Below are 18,465 nucleotides of genomic sequence, written 5' to 3' on the forward strand. Positions count from 1 at the left end.
GATTTATCAAAATTTTGGCCCTGAACTTACTATTAGAGTTGTACACCTCTGAACAGAAATGGCAGGTATGAGCCAGTGAAAATGCTTGAGCTGCCTGGTGTGACAGCTCCAGGTGTCACACCACCAGGTGTCATGTCTGGTGGTAACATGACAGCATTGCATCTCACGTGTGTGCTGTTTAAACATGCTGGACAGTTTTGCTTGTTATCTTCCCCAGATTAAGTGAAAACACCTTCTGAAAAATGTCCAGGGCTATGAAGTGAAAGGTGAGCACAGGTGGTCTTTCCTTCTGCAGAAGAAAAATCAGAAGCGATAAAGTCTATGGAAAGACATAAATACACAGAAGACATAAGCATGGTTGGGCACACGTGTATTATTTTTTAGACACTTAAGAAAATCAAGGTAACTTACAAGATACTGTTAGGTCTGAAAAGCTTCACTGTGCTACCTGACCACGGGATAATATTTTTGAAAAACTAGAAAATATGTAGTTCAGTGGATTAACACAAATCAGAAACATATTATTACTTTTTCTGTTTAAAACATGTGAGATTGGATTCCCACTATCTGAAAATCCATTGGCTGACACATTTTTAGGAATAGATTACTTCTGGCTAACTCTGGGTGCCTCTATTTGTTGATAAATTTCCCGTGGTGTCTTCTTACACACACATACACACACATACCACTTATGCACACACATCTCATTTACATGCACGTATACCACATACACACACACCCCCAACATCTTTCACTTAAAACTAATAAAGTTTTGCATTTCAGCTCAACTTCAATTACAACAATTAGAAAAAAACCAACTATGCAGAACTAAAGCATATGTCTGGTGCTGCTGAACATTTGGCACCTGAGACAAGGAATCGCTATTAATGAATTTATGGGTAAAGTCCTTGCCTACAGTTCTAGGGCAAATTATGAATTAAAGTTTTGTTATAGTCATCACTTCTCACAAAGAAGGAAGTGTTTGAATTTCACAAGCAAGCATTATATATTACTACAACTTAGACTCTTTAGTGTGTGATAGGCGTTCTTGTCAAGACAAAACAAATGATTTCCCTTTACAATTAGAGAGTAATGAACAGGACCCTAATTTCTCATATCCATTCCCCGTGGGCCCCTGGCGGGCCCATCTGGCTTCTGTTACTGCACATATATACATACAGCACCACATATATTCATCATAGCAACTGTATCTCTCTACTCTCCTCCTTTGGCAGAGGTCTATTATATAATAACAGTGCATTTTAGAAATATTTGTTATGGAACCATTTTATTTAATTAATTTTTATGGAATTCTTTTAAATCTGTGTTGGAATACCTGTCTTTAGGGTTATCTTTTAATTTTTTTATGGAGAGATCCTGGTCTTCTGGTAGAATTCCAGGAAGGTTTGGCCAGAAATAGTTCACAAACGACAGATAAGCATGAAACTAGCCATGAGCAACTTCAGCTGTGAGTCTGAAGTCACTGGAAATAGAAGCTGGTCACATACACAGTGGGAAGGGGTTAGTGAGGTTTCCCCAGGAAATTGTGAGGATTTAGTGCAGGTTTGGGTCCAAAGAGGACAAGGCTGGCCCGCCAGGCCTCAGAGCCCTTCCTGGAGGTGGGGACATTCCTGCCACTCACTGTTGCTCCTGCTGCCCACCCAAGGCCTCTCCTCTCTTCCACATAACTCAGATGTCAGAAAGGTCACCTCCCTTACAAACGCCTCATACTGTGGCCCAAAGATGGGGTGCTTTTGAAATCCTGTGCTCAAGAAGTCCATGAACTCAGGGGCAGATTTCATTCCAGAGAAGACTGCCTGTCAATTCAAACATTTATGCCATTGACTGACCTTCACCACTTGTCCCCTGTAAGGATGTAAATGCAGCACGTTGGCTTAGCTGAGTTGCTTACTCTTCTCCCTTCCAGCAACAACCCCTTATTACCTGGTTTCCCACCTACCCAGCCTCTCCTGTGTACCTCCACAGCAGAGAATACGCTCTCTCTGATTTGTAGACAGTGCCCCATAAATTGTTTTTCTTAGAAATCAACTTGGTTTCCAAATCTGGAGGCCTTCGGATGCCTTCACAGGTTTGGTTTTGGGATTTTATCAGCTCCCAGTTGTCTTGGCCAGAGGATTAGTCTGCAAGTGATGTGTTCACAGCTGAACAGGCACCATATGAGAAGTGGCTTCTCGCTGCCTCACAGGCAAGCTGGTGTGATGTGGGACTGTCACCAAGTCCTGCTTCTTCCTCCATACCCGCCTTCTCATGGGGAGTGCCACTGGCTGCCCACAGTGGCTCAGGATGACAGTACCATCCTTTCCCTGTTCTTGTCTCCTAGCAGGTGCCTTGGAAGTCCCACCTCATGAACTACATGATGGTAATACCTCAGAAATGCTGTTTTATGCTATTCGAATACTTGATTTCTGGCTGTGTCTTTTAGTCCTAAACAAGATATTATTTCTCAGTCATGCTACTGTGTTTTTCTAAGGCTTTATTTTTGGGAGCACTTTTAGGTTTATGACAACATTGAGAGGAAAGTGTGGAGATTACCCAGTACTCTCTGCCTCAACACCTGTACAGCCTCCCCCATCATCAACATCACTCACCAGAGGGAGGCATGTGTTACCAAGGATGAGCGTGCATTGACACTTCATCATCATCCAGAGTCCAGTTTACCTTGGGATTTACCTTTGGTGTTATACATTCTCTGGGTTTGGACACCTAGGCAGTGACATATATCTATCATTATAACATTGTACAGAGTATTTTCATGGCCCTAAAGATCCTCTGTCCTCTTCCTATCCATTTTTTGACCTACTATGTTTTTAAGGCTTATACTCGATTATTGTTGCAATGGAGTTTCTAATTAAGAAGAATTTCTTTTTTATTTGTCTTTCAAAACCATAGCGATTCAGTGTACTTTCTATAATATGATGAAAATATTTATCCCAGTAGCCTACCAAAAATGAAGAATAAGATAATGTTAAACTAGAAAATATAAATTTCCTTTTGGGAAAAAAACCCAGGCTTTTACTTGTTCACTGTTGGATGATAACTCTTTAATGATTCATGAGATAAAAGTCAGAAAGGATTAAAATCAGTGATTGAGAAATAAACTCCACACTAATTAAAAAAAAAAAAAGAAAAGTCCTTGAAACCATTCAGAATCTGAATGTCCTTTTCAGTCTCATTCATACTAATTTCTGTTGTTGGCTTTCTAGATATCTGAACAATTGCTGTGATTTCCCAAATACAGCATGCTTTTCTGGGTCTCTGTTTCCTAACACATACTTTTCCTTGTACTTGAAATGGCCTGTCTCCCTCCTTGTCAATTTGTAAGCTCCTATTGCTCTCTCAAGGTCCATATTAAGCCTCACTCATAACATTGCCTTCAAACTTCCTTTCTTTTCCGCAGTTGGTCTTACCATTTTCTTTTACTCCATTGTTCACTCATTCATTCAACAGCCACTCTTTGAACACCTGATAGATGCCAGAAAGCTAGGCTTTAAGGCTAGAAAACTGACCAACGCCTGAGCCTTCCCTTGACTTCAGAGTTTACAGTTTGCTTGAGCAGACTGACATTAGTGAAATAAAATTATCAAGGGATTCTTGAAACACCTACACAGAGTCCAATTTTTCTGAATCACTTTTTGTGTCTGAGTCATGGATGCCTGTGCTTTTCACCCAACACTGTCTCTTGCACCATCAAGATGGTGGTGGTGTTCTAACTTTAGAAAAAGACGCTCTACTATTGTCTCTTTTCTCTGAACATACTTCCATTCTGCCTGTTTCTGAACCTTACCAGAAAATGTCAAAGGAAGATGTTCTAACAGTAACCAGGCCTCACAATCCTTCCTCAAAGAGTCCTTAAATGGTTTGTTGACTGAATATTGAGAAACTGCAGGAGCCCTGTCATGCCACCAGGAATAACAGCCAAGACCTGAAGTGACAGCTCTGTCACAACTGCCACCCTGTCTATGGCAATCATAAGATGCATCCCAATGTCAGAGTTGTTAAAATGTAAAAGCTGCATGTTTTAGAATCAGTGACATATGGTAATGAGGGTTACTTTAAAATTCAGCAGTAAATTTAAAGATTCAACTTAGAAGCACTTGGCTTTAATATTTAAATTAAATTAAAACCAATCATTCCTAATACTGCACTGAGGGAGGTAGATTCTAAATCACACCTCATAACAGAGCTACTTTGTAGTGTAGTAACCATCTCTGAATAGAAATTCAGAGAAGCCAGGCTCTGCTGGTTCTTAAGAAAGATATTTCCTAAGAAATATGGGGATATTTGTATCAGAACTCTTGATGGAGAGTGCATTTGGTGATAGGAAATATTCCCATCTGAATGAATAAACAAATGAAAGAAAAACCCTACTATGTTACCTGGAATGGGAAAGAAGTTGTGCAAACCAGATTTTTATATGAAAGTTCTGTGGAAAAATAATATACTGAAATCAGAAGCCCAAAATACACTGAAGAAGAGACATACTCCTGGGGTAGATAAAGAAGAAATCAGAAACCGTATTCCAAGGTATACTGCATGATGAAATTGCAACCCAAATGAAAAGAGAAGAGGTCATCCTTTAAAAACTTGGTGTTGAAAAGGAGAGGAATCTAAAACACTCATAATTTGTTGGTTAAATTGTCACTGGATGCTTCTTAGACTTTCTTCATTGCTGGTGGTCGGTCCAGCTATGCAACAAAAAGGAATTCATCCTAGAGCTTGGGGGACCTCCAAATGGACCTGCACACTGTGATCCTCTCTTCTGATGGTGTGGCTTACTGTAGGCTTAGGCCTCTTAGCCCAGTCCTGGCTCAGCTGGAGTTTCAAGCTCTCAGTCTGTTAGAATCAAACCTTCCTTCCTCTCTATCCCTTCTTTCGTGCATGTACAGACATAAGGGGGATCAAGCCTTGAGCTTAGACCATGCTGTCTATAGCTGCTTGTGATGTCTTTAAGGAGCTGATAACAGAACTATTGTATGGAGTTGTATTTTGTTTAGCTAAAGCATTAAGATGTCAAGAATTTCTTTCCCCTTTGGCTTCTTTGTGTTTTTTTTAATTTATTTTTTCATTTTTAAGTTTAAATTCAATTAGCCGATATATAGTACATCATTAGTTTCACAGGTAGTGTTCAATAATTTATTAGTTGTATATAACACCCAGTGTTCATCATATAATGTGACCTCCTTAATGCCCAACACCCAATTATGCCATCCCCCCATCCGTCCTTTGGCTTCTTCAGATAGATGGGTGTATGGATGGATCGATAAGAGATAGGTAGACAGATTTTCGAATTGTAGTCATCACATTAATGTGTCAAGAATTTCTTTCTTCTTTGATTTCTTTAGATATATAGATAGATAAGTAGATGAAAACATAGATGGATGGTTGGATGAATGGATGATTAGACAGAACTTCAAATCATCTGTGAGATTTAAAAATTAAAGTTCTAGGTTTCTCAATCTTTTATCAATATTTTCATTTCCGTTACTCTTTGTGAAGGCAAAAAAGTGTGTCCTTTGAGTGGACTTTTGGCCTTGGTGTTGGCCCTCGGCCCCCCATCTCCCCTCATATTCTCCTTTTGTGAATAAAGTCATACATTTGCTGGGTAACTGACTCAAATGGAGTGCGGTTTAAGTAGAGCTAACCTCTGTGGTCCCTCGTTACCACTGAATACCAGCCAGGTGAACTAATTAGAGCCTTACCCATGTTGGTGAATAGACAAGAGCAACAGGATCCTAATGAGCACTCATCTTCAGCTCATCTTGGCTTCCTATCCACAAAGCACTGAACAAAGAGTAAATATTATATGGCATTTTCTGTGACTAAGTCTTATTCATTTAAGTCAGAATTTTAATATTTGAAAGAAGCCTAAGCTCTTTCACTCATAACAACAGCACTTTTTTAATAGAACATCAGTTATATTTTATTTCTGTGTAGTTGTTTAATAACCTCTTTTAGAATAAGAAATAAAAATAACAGTTAAACGTATTAAACACAATCATTTCTGCTTTTCAAAAGTGTTCAAATTTGGAGTCAGCAAGTTTTACTATTATAACTAGTCTCATAAAACTCTAAAATATTTCTTGTGAAAGAAAATATGGCTCTAACCAAGAGAAAATACCTCCATTTCAGATTTATAGGCACATGAAATGTAGAGGTGGTTTCAGATCAGAAGGGTAGCAAATAACTTTGATGTTACATTCGCTTTCCTTAATTCTTGATTTTAATTTTGAATGATCTGTTCAAATTATTAGGAAAAAACGATTACCACAAAATAGTCTAATAGTTGATAAAGCTCCATCTGGGTGATTCTAATTACTTTTCTCTTTTTTTTTAAGATTTCATTTACTTATTCATGAGAGACAGAGAGAGAGAGAGAGAGAGAGAGAGAGAGGCAGAGACACAGGCAGAGAGAGAAGCAGGCTCCATGCAGGGAGCCCGATGTGTGAGTAGATCCTGGAACTCTGGGATCACTCCCCAAGCCGAAGGCAAACGCTCAACCGCTGAGCCTCCCAGGCGTCCCTCTAATTACATTTCTAGTGCTGTGAATGCTAGTAGCTATGGAGAAGTTACCAGAACTAATAGGAATCAAGTCTCCACATTTTAAATACTACACAAACAGTACATGTTTCTTATCACTCATCAGTATGTTCATAAATTCTTCATAATGCAGAGCTTGACCCGTAGCAAAAAAATAGGCAAAGATTTCTATTTGTCAGTGAAAACTTTCTTTTTTGTCTCCAGATTTATTGAGCTGTAATTGACAAATATAATTGTATATAAAGTGTACAATATAATGTTTTGATATACATACTTCCATGAGATGATTACCACAGTCAAGTTAATGAACACATCAATCACCTCACACAGTTACTTAGATTTTCCTTCTTGTGGTGAGAACACTTAAGACCTATTCTCGTGGCAAATTTCAAGTATAAAATACAATAGCAACTACAGTCACCATGCTGTGAACTTACTCCTTTTGTGACTAAAAGCCTTTACCTCTGACTAGCATCCCCCCATCTTCCCCATCCCGACCCCTGGTAGCTGTGATTCTACCCTCTGTTTTTGTGACTTTGACTTAAAAAAAAATTTTTTTAGATCCCACATGTGAGATAACACAGTATTTTTGTCTTCGTCTGGTTTATTTCACTTAGAATAGTGCCTTCTGGGTTCATCTATGTTTTTGCATATATCAAAATCTCCTTCCTTGTCACAGATGAATAATATTTCTGTGTGTGTGTGTGTGTGTCTACACATCACATCTTTATCTATTCATCCACTGACAGACAGATAGCTCCCATATCTTCACTATTGTGAGTAATCCAGCAGTGAACATGGGCATCCTTATCTCTTTGAAACACTCATTTTGCTTCTTTTGGGCATATACTAGGACGTGGGACTAGCTGGATCATACAGTAATTCTTTTTTTAAATTTTTTTTTAGGGATCTCCATGATTTTTCCACAGGGACTGCACTAGTTTACAACAGTGTGAAAGGGTTCCTTTTTTTTTCACATCAGTGCCGACACTTGTTATTTCTTGTCTTTTTGATAAAAGGCATTCTAACAGGTGTCTGGTGATATCTCCTTGTGGTTTTGATTTACACTTCCCTGATAATTAGTGATGTTAAGAACCTTTTCAGTGTACCTGTTGGTCATCTGTATGTAGAAAAAATGTCTATTCTTGTCTTTGTCCTTTTTTTAAAATAGGTTGTTTTTTCGTAGTTGAGTTGAATAAGATCTTTATGTATGTTTACATATTAGCCTCTTACCAGATAGGTGGTTTGCAAATATTTTCTGCCATTCTGTAGGTTGTCTTTTCGTTTTGTTGATTCTTTCTTTGCTACACAGAGCTTTTTAGTTTGATGTAGTCCCACTTGATTATTTTGCTTTTGTTCCCTTGGTTTTTGGTATCATATCCAAAATATCGTTGCCCAGACCAGTGTCCAGGAGGTTTTCTTCCCTATATTTTCTTCCTGGAGTTTTATGGTTACACTGAAGTCTTTAATCCATTTTAATTTTTGAGTTCTATAAGCTAAGATAGTGGTTCAATTTCATTCTCTTGATAATACTCTATTTTTAATTATTATATTTTTTGGCTACATTATTAAAAAGGAGGGAATGCTGTGTTCATTCTGTCAAAATCTAAAGTGATCTTTGCTGTTGCTTATTTGAATTCAAGAAAACTACATATTCACATTAGTAACCTGTATTGTTATTCTCACAATCATGGATTAGGCTGATTAAAACCTAATGGGAATATACATTCCTAAATCTGAGAATAGGGGCATGTGTAAATTTTAAATTTAATACAAGGTGCCCCAATTTCCAAGTTACAGATTTAACATGGTGATTTTTTGAACTGCTTGCTCCAAATAAGTGTAGCATAATTTGGGAATTTTATGCTTGTGAAGGCTTTTTTACTTTGGTCTTATGGATTTATAATTTTCCCCAAATCTAACTCTACAAGTAGGTATGGTTATATGTGTTAATGTAAGGTTGTATGGGTTAATCTAAGGTAACAGGTATATTTTAATAATTTCCCCCAGAGTAAACTTTATATTATTCTGGCTTTTATCCCCACTGTTTGAGAGGTTGCCATTATTAAAAATAAGGTGTTTTGTTTTCTAAGTGAAGGACTGTCCTGGGGACTCTCATGAGGGTAGGGTTCTTTGGGCTCTGGCCCAGACAAAAGTCAAGGTGCCTTTGCTGTCACCCGGGCATACTTTCCATCAGGCTCTACTCTGTTTTCACACCTTCTCAAAGTGGATACCACTTAAGCTCATGCTTGAGTGCCTTTGTTCTACTCTATTCATTGCAAGGATTTCTGTCTTCTACAATTCTTTGCAGAATACCAAATAATTTGGCAGCAAGGCAGGAACTTCTTCAGACACATTATGCTTTAGTGATCATTAACATAATAATAAGTACAGCATTTAGGAGCACATACTTTTGTGTTATTTAGACTTGTGCTAAAATTCTGGACCTGTCAGTTGTGGGATGCAATTGTGGGCAACTTACTCTGACCCCCAGTGTCTTTTTCAGTAAAATGAGGATAATAATAACTCTGAGGGTTATGAGAATTCGATTAAGTAATGTGTAAAAAGCTTCTGGTGCAGGTACCTGACTCTAATAAACTGTTAATAAGTGACCTCTACTTACAGCCACCATATCTTAGCTGAGTGTGTTATTTTGTGTTCCATCTGTCCAGATTGAATTCATTTCTGCCCCTAAAGCACACACCCAGCCCTGTGGTTTTCAATGAAAAGAAGTCCTGGTTCTAAACACAGTAAAAATCATCTTTGGGAATGCAGCTGGTTCATTTGCCTTTACGGTTTTGCACTAACTCTAGCTGGCTTCAGTTTGTGATAAGGATTTTCCAGCTGGCAACACCAATGCCACTCCATCTGTATTTTCCATCACTGTTCTAAGATCCACCCAGATTAGGTTGCAATTCAATGTGTTTAAACTTTCAGAGGGGTTCATCTGGCACATAGAATATAGTATGTCATCTATTTGCTCTAAAATGTAGGATCTTGGGCTAGAGGTCTATTTTTATCCTTAATACATAAGAATTTTGGCAGGCATGGCATTTTTAAGGGAAATTATATGCATATTCAGCCGTGTGACATTATAGAAGTAAGAAGAATTTTATCTGTTCAATCTAGTGATGACTTTATGCATTTCTAGCCTAGTGATACAGAATTTGGAGAGGGTGTCCTTTAAGAGGAAAACAGGTATACATATAGATAAAGGAATAAATAAAAATGTTCCTGAGAGCCTTGTGATTCCTGGGGGCCCCGTGACCATTATTTTTTAGCAACTAGTTTCCTGTTTGGGGGTGCCTGTGAAACTGTGTGGGGCCTTCACACATCCATGCTCTGAAGGAGACTATGAGCTGGCTCACTTCTTTGGTCTGCTACCAACTGACTTTGACCTGAAAGCAGCCACATAGGAGGAGTCGCTGTATGCATTAGTGAGTGCATAGTAGGTTTCCTACTTCTGGGACTTTGTGTCTGTTTTCAAGTTCACTATGCTAATTATACCTGCTTTTGAAATCATTGCCAAAAAAGCTAATGTGAATTAAGATGTAAAACTCTTTGTCTTGTTTTCAGCACACTGTTCAGCACAAACTTACACAATTTCCTAGAACTTCTATACCCTAATTCTTCTCCATCATTTTTTACCCCCTTTTTTTGAAACTACCTTTTCCCATGACTTGGTGATTCTACTAATTTTCTCTTCCCTCATCCACAGTAGGTTTTTGCACATATTCACAGTTTTCTTCAGGTCTTCCAACCAAATCTTTCCTTCTTCCCAAGATCCCGTGTCTCTCTGTAATTACATTCTGCCTTTTAGAAACATGCTCAAGTCAACTGGGGGAAAGAAGACGAATCCAGGACATGACCCCATAGAAGCCCCTCTGCCTGCTGCCCTCCGCCCTTCTCCCCTTCTCTCCATGTTCCTTTATGCATTCTGTCTGTCTCTCGTCTTCACCCCCATGCAGTCCTCCAGTCTGGCTTCTGCCCCTGTTCCACAGAATCTCCCTTGACAAGAAACTCACTGGAGATACTTAGACCTTAAATTGCATGACCTTTCTGCAGTTCTGACCACCAGGCACCACTCTTTGCTCTTCTTTGGAACAGTGTGGTCCCTTGGTTTTCATGGCCCCATTCACTCTGCACTTCCCTCCTGTCTCAGGTTCTTCCTCCTCAGTCTCCTCTGCTGATTTTCAGAACTCTGTTCAGTTTGGCCTCCTCTCTTCTCCGACCTCTCTCTTCCCACTTTGCACACCCCATGCTGATTGCTCTTGAGCCTGCAGCCCCATTCATCACCCACACACTGATGGGCTACACATGGTATCTTCTGAGCCCCAGGCTCGTGATATGTAATACCAAACTTAGTATTTCTACTTGGGTATTCTTGAAATTCTTCAGAAAGGACTCATCCAAGATTAAGTTGCTGCCACACCCCTTTCCTGCCTTCAATGTTCTTGTTCCTTTATGTTGTATTCCAGAAAGTGGCATGACCATCCTTCCACCGGTCCTGAAAGTAGCCCTAGGGTGATCCTCAACTCCTCTCCTTCCCTAACTCTAAAACCAACTGGACTGCAGTTCTCACATATACACAATCACAGCATTTCTGGAAATGGATCCCTTTTCCCTGTCTACCACCTCCACTTAGCTTAGGCTATTATTGTTTACCTCTGGAATGATCACCGTAGACATGCTAATGGTTTTTCCGGCCTCCAATCTTCCTATTTACTCTTCTCCACATAGAATTGTTAAAAAAGGAGCACTTGGGTGGCTCAGTGGTTGAGCGTCTGCCTTGAGCTCAGGTCCTGATCCCGGAGTCCTGGGATCCAGTCCCACATTGGGCTCCCCACAGGGAGCCTGCTTCTCCTTTTGCCCATGTCTCTGCCTCTCTCTGTGTGTCTCTCATGAATAAATAAATAAAATATTAAAAAAAAAGAATTGTTAAAAGATAAACTGAAGCATAGTAACAATTTTAAGATTTTATTTGAGCAAAAATTGTAAATCAGGCAGAGGAAACCCAGAAATGGTTAGCAGCACTCTGCAGACAGGAGCCAAGACTTGTACAGAAAAGAAGCCAAAGCAAAGAAGGGAAATTATTTGATTTGTTGTAGCTTAAAACCTACTTGTCTATTTGTGTTTAGTTTTCCCTAGGTGTCAATTTCTTAAACACGAGGCATTTACAGGCTTGAGTTTTGGTTTGCTCATGTAGACTGCCATGGCATTAGAGTCACCTCAGTCATATGGCATCCTTGTGTAATCTATTTAACAGCATCATGGCCCTAAAAATCAGCAAATTCCTCCTGCCTTTCTTTGCCTTAACATTTGTTGGTGGCTGGCTATCACCTGTAGTAACATGTTCCAACAGGGCTCATATGCCATCGATGGTGTGTTAGATGATTTTAGGTCTTCCTGGATTTTTAAAATGTATCCTTTAACATGTGTTGGGATAAAATAACTAGCACATTAGACCTATTATTTTATGGATATGAAATGCTTAGGGCATAGCTACATTAAAAAAATAATAACAATTAAATTTTATTTAAATGTAATTAAGTAAATAATAGCTCAGGTGAGAGACAGTCTTGGTTAAAAAAGAAAATCTAAATTCAAAAAACAGCTGGGAAAAGACATTCCAAACCCTTCATCAGGGTTTCTCCAAAGGCCTATCCCATAGGCCTCCAGTCTGAGTCATGCCCATTCCTGTTAGCTCCCGGGGCATTCACCACACTGCCAGGTCCCTTTCTACTTCTAGATGTCACCCCCAGTGAGGGCAAGATGGAGACTTGATGCCCGTGTAGACAATAAATCAATGTTTTTGGATAAACAGCCCAGGCTTTGGCTGTGGGGACCATCACATAGCACAGCTTTCAGATTTTCCAGATTTCAGATTAAGTCTTGAATTTCTTATTCTATTTTTTTCTGTGGAAGAGACTAGGCATTGTGGTAAGTTGCTAAATTTAAAATCAGAAGATTTAGAAGAGACTGAACAATTTTGTCTGACGTGATAAAAAGACCTGGAGGGGATAAGAGGAAGACTGTCTTGGTTAAAAGAACTGTATTAAAAAGGAATTTCCTTATATTCAGAGCTAATGATGATTCTCAAATGTTATGTTAATTAGTAAATGATGGTACAAGCATTTTGAAAATATAAAATGCTATAAAAATGCAAATTTCTATAGAAATTTACATAGTGCCTTTCTTCTGCTAGGAAACAGTAAAATGGCATTTGAAGGGCAATTTGAACATTTTGGTGTGCATTTCTGTTCTTTTAATAAGCTCTGGATGGAAATCAGATAAAGGAACATTATTTTTTATGTTCTTTTTCTCATGGTCATTTGCCCAGTTGGAGGGTAGGGAGGGATTCCTCATACCTAGAAGAAATTTACCCAATTTACCCAATTGCTTACTCTAAGCCAATTTACCCAAACGGGCAAAGGCATTATGTGATTTCCTTCTCAACAAAAAGTTGAGAAGACTACCTTGCCTGTAGGGTTTGTGGACTATTTTTTAGCTCTCCTTGGAAGAGGATTTGAGGATGTGCAGAGAAACATGATCTTGTCAAATTATTAAGGAAACTAATAAATTATGGTTCCCCTTTAAAAAAGGGTAGATGCAAAAGAAGTATATAACAAAATGTAAAATAACTAATAAATGTAAAGTAACTACATAACAATCACATAACTATATAGAACCAAAATAATAGTGTAATAAGTGCTTTGTTAATTGTAACAACTTGAGAAACAACAGCAAGACCAGAGGTGCTGGGTGTCATTGTGGGATTGGTGCCATTGCCTCACCAGAGACAGGACTCACCTGGGATGGGGTCTTGCTGTGGCCAACCCATTTTTCTCCAGACCTCAGCCCCAGTGGCTGCTCAGAGTTCGGTTCACAAAGATGATGTGCAAATATGTGCACTGCAGCATAGTTCATGAAATTAGAAACAGATCAGGTGAATAAACAATGGGACATACATATGATGGAATCTTCTAAAAATCATGTTGAGGACAAAGAACAACTGACCTTGGTAAAACAGTGAGAATATAATTCTAAGTGGAAAGCAACAGTCTACAAAACAGAAATTACAGTATTGTTTCATTTTCAGTCAAGGATAATCTGATATTATACACGTGAAAAAAATCTATTCAAGTATTGATGCGGGTCACCTGTGAGTGGTGGGATTACAGGTGATTTTGATTGGGGGTATGGAGTGAAGGCTAAATGCTCAGATTCTGTGATGGGAATATGTTCCTGGCTCTGCCACTTGGGTACCTTCTGTGAATTACTTAATCCCTTAAAACCCATCTCCTGACTTTGACAATGGGCTAATGATAGTAACTACTGTGTAGGGTTGTTCTGAACATTGATGAGATAATCTGTATAAGGCATTTTACCTAGTACTGGCATGCAAAGGTATGGATAAACATTTTTCCAAAAAATTCAGCACATTTTCTGAAGGAAGAAACATTGTCAAGGAAAGGAGGGAAGGAGGGAGGTAAGAAGAGGGGGAGTTAGTTTACTCTGTAGATGCTGCCCTGACAGACAAGCCCGCAGGGGTGATGGGTGTGCTCTGCTTCGCCACGACAGATGCTTAGCAAGAAGCAAGTGGCCTAGTTTCATTCTTCTGCATGTGGATGTCCAATTTTCCCAGCACCATTTATTGAAGAGACTGTCTTTCTTCCAATGGATAGTCTTTCCTCCTTTATCGAATATTAGTTGCCCATAAAGTTCAGGGTCCACTTCTGGATTCTCTATTCTGTTCCACTGATCTATGTGTCTGTTTTTGTGCCAGAACCACACTGTCTTGATGACCACAGCTTTGTAGTACAACCTGAAATCTGGCATTGTGATGCCCCCAGATATGGTTTTCTTTTTTAAAATTCCCCTGGCTATTCGGGGTCTTTTCTGATTCCACACAAATCTTAAAATGATTTGTTCTAACTCTCTGAAGAAAGTCCATGGTATTTTGATAGGGATTGCATTAAACGTGTATATTGCCCTGGGTAACATTGACATTTTCACAATATTAATTCTGCCAATCCATGAGCATGGAATATTTTTCCATCTCTTTGTGTCTTCCTCAATTTCTTTCAGAAGTGTTCTATAGTTTTGAGGGTATAGATCCTTTACATCTTTGGTGAGGTTTATTCCTAGGTATCTTATGCTTTTGGGTGCAATTGTAAATGGGATTGACTCCTTAATTTCTCTTTCTTCAGTCTCATTGTTAGTGTATAGAAATGCCACTGACTTCTGGGCACTGATTTTGTCCACTCTCTTTCACCATACACAAAGATAAACTCAAAATGGATGAAAGATCTAAATGTGAGACAAGATTCCATCAAAATCCTAGAGAAGAACGCAGGCAACACCCTTTTTGAACTCGGCCATAGTAACTTCTTGCAAGATACATCCACGAAGGCAAAAGAAACAAAAGCAAAAATGAACTATTGGGACTTCATCAAGATAAGAAGCTTTTGCACAGCAAAGGATACAGTCAACAAAACTCAAAGACAACCTACAGAATGGGAGAAGATATTTGCAAATGACATATCAGATAAAGGGCTAGTTTCCAAGATCTATAAAGAACTTATTAAACTCAACACCAAAGAAACAAACAATCCAATCATGAAATGGGCAAAAGACATGAACAGAAATCTCACAGAGGAAGACATAGACATGGCCAACATGCATATGAGAAAATGCTCTGCATCACTTGCCATCAGGGAAATACAAATCAAAACTACAATGAGATACCACCTCACACCAGTGAGAATGGGGAAAATTAACAAGGCAGGAAACAACAAATGTTGGAGAGGATGCGGAGAAAAGGGAACCCTCTTACACTGTTGGTGGGAATGTGAACTGGTGCAGCCACTCTGGAAAACTGTGTGGAGGTTCCTCAAACAGTTAAAAATATACCTGCCCTACGACCCAGCAATTGCACTGTTGGGGATTTACCCCAAAGATACAAATGCAATGAAACGCCGGGACACCTGCACCCCGATGTTTCTAGCAGCAATGGCCACGATAGCCAAACTGTGGAAGGAGCCTCAGTGTCCAACGAAAGATGAGTGGATAAAGAAGATGTGGTTTATGTATACAATGGAATATTACTCAGCTATTAGAAATGACAAATACCCACCATTTGCTTCAACGTGGATGGAACTGGAGGGTATTATGCTGAGTGAAGTAAGTCAGTCGGAGAAGGACAAACATTATATGGTCTCATTCATTTGGGGAATATAAATAATAGTGAAAGGGAAAATAAGGGAAGGGAGAAGAAATGTGTGGGAAATATCAGAAAGGGAGACAGAACGTAAAGACTGCTAACTCTGGGAAACGAACTAGGGGTGTTGGAAGGGGAGGAGGGCGGGGGGTGGGAGTGAATGGGTGACGGGCACTGGGTGTTATTCTGTATGTTAGTAAATTGAACACCAATAAAAAAAAAATAAAACTGTAAAAAATAAAAAATAAAAATAAAAAAAAAAAAAAGAAGCAAGTGGCCTAAAGAACTGCTCCCTCTCCCCTGCCCTGTCCCCACCCTCTAGTCTCTCAGGGAAATTCTCTCATTTATAACCTATAGGGCTTCTTAGCTGAAAATGCCAACACTTTATAAATATTGGATGAGAGTGAGTTAAGGCTACAAATTGGGGCTCTTCCCTGTGCGTCTGAGGAGGAGGCAGCAGAGGGGGGATGTAACTCATCCTGACAGGGTTGGTAATGGGTCTGTGCTTTCCCATGAAGCCAGGCTTACTTTTCCCCAAGGAACTCTCCACACGGAGCCCCTCACACGTGCTGAGCTGGCATCCCCTCACTAGAGGCTGTTCCAGTCAACAAAGAGGCTGAAGAAGGAATCTAATTATTCACAGAGCAAAGCTGATGAGATGGCAGATGCCAACCTGGGTACGTGGAGAGTCTGTGCTGCTGTGTTCCCGTAAGTGAGTTTCCTGTAATTATGCCTGAGGAAAAATTGTTCAGGCTGCAGTTTGGGGAAGGCATTATGGAAAGAGCTTCCGTAGCACCTTTACTCTACATTTAGTTTCCTTGAGTGCCAATTATGCTTATCTTTCAAATTAACCTTCTCTAAAAACTTTTTTTTTTTTTCCTAATCCACACAAGTCCTAGAATAATCAGTGATGACAAAACTTGTTCATAAGCTGACTGGAGTTTCATGTGATTTGTTTAAGATTGTATAATAACTCAGTGACATTTGGGAATTAATATGGGGTTAATTAAGTTTCTGAGTTCCATTTGAGTTTCTGAGTTTGGTATTCATATTATTCTGACTTGGAAATTTAGCTAGAGTTTTACTTTCTAATTGGCTATACTGAGATCACACTTGGGAAAAGACATCTTTGTTCAGGAGGGTTCATGGCTCAGAAGTTTAGATGCATCCAATAGGTGGTTGACCACCTACTGAGACATAATGAGAAGTTGAGATCTTGACACCTACAATCTTGAAATAACCATGAACTATGCAGATATTCCAGTAGACATTCTCCTGAAAGAAGAACACTCTTTCTTTCTTTCTTTTTTTTTTTTTTTGAAGCTTTTATTTATTTATTCATGAGAGACACAGAGAGAGAGGCAGAGGGAGAAGCAGGCTCCGTGCAGGGAGCCTGACATGGGACTCATCCCTGGTCTCCGGGATCAGGCCCTGGGCTGAAGGTGGTGCTAAACCGCTGAGCCACTCGGGCTGCCCAGTGACACTCTTTCAACTGACCTTACTCCCTGATGGCAGGTGGAAGTCACACCCTGCTCATACTCCTTTCTCAGTGGTCTCTAAGCCTGTGATTCTGTGAGAGACTTCTGTGCATCTGTACTCATTTACAGTCAACACTTGACTGAGTGGCTCTGTTTCTTTACAAAGTGTTATTTATTAGGGAGTGGGGTGGGGAGCAGAGGCAGAGAGAGAATCTCAAGCAGACTCCCCACTGAGCGTGGAGTCCAACATAGGGCTCAATCCCAGGACCCTGAGATCAAGACCTAAGCCAAAATCAGGAGTTAGACACTCAACCAACTGATTCCTCCAGGAGCCCCTGAGTGACTCCATTCTTACTAGCTCCAGCACCCAGTGACTTTTTCCTGTGCCTCAATTCCTGTCAGTTTCTAATCTGTGTCCCATATGCCATAATTCAGCTTTACTAGACACTGCTTTGTTTTGTCTTCTAGTTTTCCCTGCATGTCTCCTGTTCCCATGATCAGGGGCCATATCTGATCCATCAGGATCACCTCTGCCACAACATGACTACTTTGGGGCAGTGAAGCACCTGCTGCTGGAGCTGTAGGGGTACATCATCAGCCTACAGTGTAGCTCAGGGGGGCAGATGCAGTGTGTCTCCTGATTTCCCATGCTGTCATAAAAAATAGGCATTTTCTGCATCGCAGGACAAACCCACTGTGACTGACACACCACATCAGGTGGTACATGTATATATTTCATCCCAAATGAAAAATATATTCACTCCAAATTTGTTGTAAGACTAGGAAGATGGTCCAGAAAACCTGGTTGCTTCGAGACATAGAGAAGAGCTGCCCCTGTGCCTCCTAAGTCCCATTACAACCAGGACATGGAAAGACTAGAGGCGATTCCAAAAAGTCAAGTCATGCTTTTCAGGAACATCATTATTCGTTTTACAATCCAAGAAGTACATGGGACGTGAATAGATATGATATTACAGTGTTTCAGGTTAAAAAGCAAAAGCTCTATAGAAAAATGTTAGGAAGTGCAAAGTCACTCTTCAGTCAGTGATGCCTCAGGTGGAGAAGGATGCCCAAGAGCTCTGATATGTGGCCCCCCCCCCCTTTTGATTTCATGGGCATCAGAGAGCCCTCCATCTGTGGAAGGTCCAGAATGGATGGGAGCTGGCCCAGGAAGACTTCCAAAGCCCGTGTTCCCCTTTGATCATCCCT

The 18,465-nt window shown here is 39.8% G+C and overlaps 1 protein-coding gene across 5 annotated transcripts in view; it reads left to right on the forward strand.

Annotated features, from left to right (window-relative positions):
* PLD5 (phospholipase D family member 5) overlaps window positions 1-18,465 on the forward strand; it is a 416,960-nt gene that overhangs the window by 237,652 nt on the left and 160,843 nt on the right. The window lies entirely within an intron of this gene.

This window comes from Canis aureus, chromosome 6 (assembly GCF_053574225.1).
Source record: "Canis aureus isolate CA01 chromosome 6, VMU_Caureus_v.1.0, whole genome shotgun sequence".
NCBI lineage: Eukaryota > Metazoa > Chordata > Mammalia > Carnivora > Canidae > Canis > Canis aureus.